The sequence below is a fragment of the Rhinopithecus bieti genome, unplaced genomic scaffold (genome assembly GCF_001698545.2).
Source record: "Rhinopithecus bieti isolate Rb0 unplaced genomic scaffold, ASM169854v2 scaffold_48212, whole genome shotgun sequence".
NCBI lineage: Eukaryota > Metazoa > Chordata > Mammalia > Primates > Cercopithecidae > Rhinopithecus > Rhinopithecus bieti.
This window is the reverse complement of record NW_016818948.1, coordinates 7,018-7,432: the sequence shown is the minus strand read 5'-3', so window position 1 is coordinate 7,432 and position 415 is coordinate 7,018.

Here is a 415-nt window from a genome sequence, read left to right as displayed (position 1 = left end):
CGTTTATTTCGGATGGGGGATGAACAGAGAGGAGTCTCCACCTGGGGCAGGAATGGAAGGTGTCCTGTGCTTTTGACCCACTGCTATTGAACACAACCCAAGATCTAGGTGAAGGACATCCATCATCTGCAACGGTTTCCTGAGCAATAAGGCTGAATTTCCCAGCAGGGTGACCCAGAAGCCACTGGCCAGGTGCTTTTCTGCCGAGCAGGGAGAGCCAGAGCTGACTCCATTAAAAAGGCATTCTAACTAGGTTATCTCAAGTGCAATTTGACCAATTGTAAGCATGAGCCAGATTTTAGATGGTAACAAAATGGATATAAATAGTGGTTTGGGTGGGAAAGCAGCTGGGAGAGAGGGAAGGAGTTGGTCTTTGACACAGATTCTAGGAGCTTTGAGCTGCACCTGGCTGGGC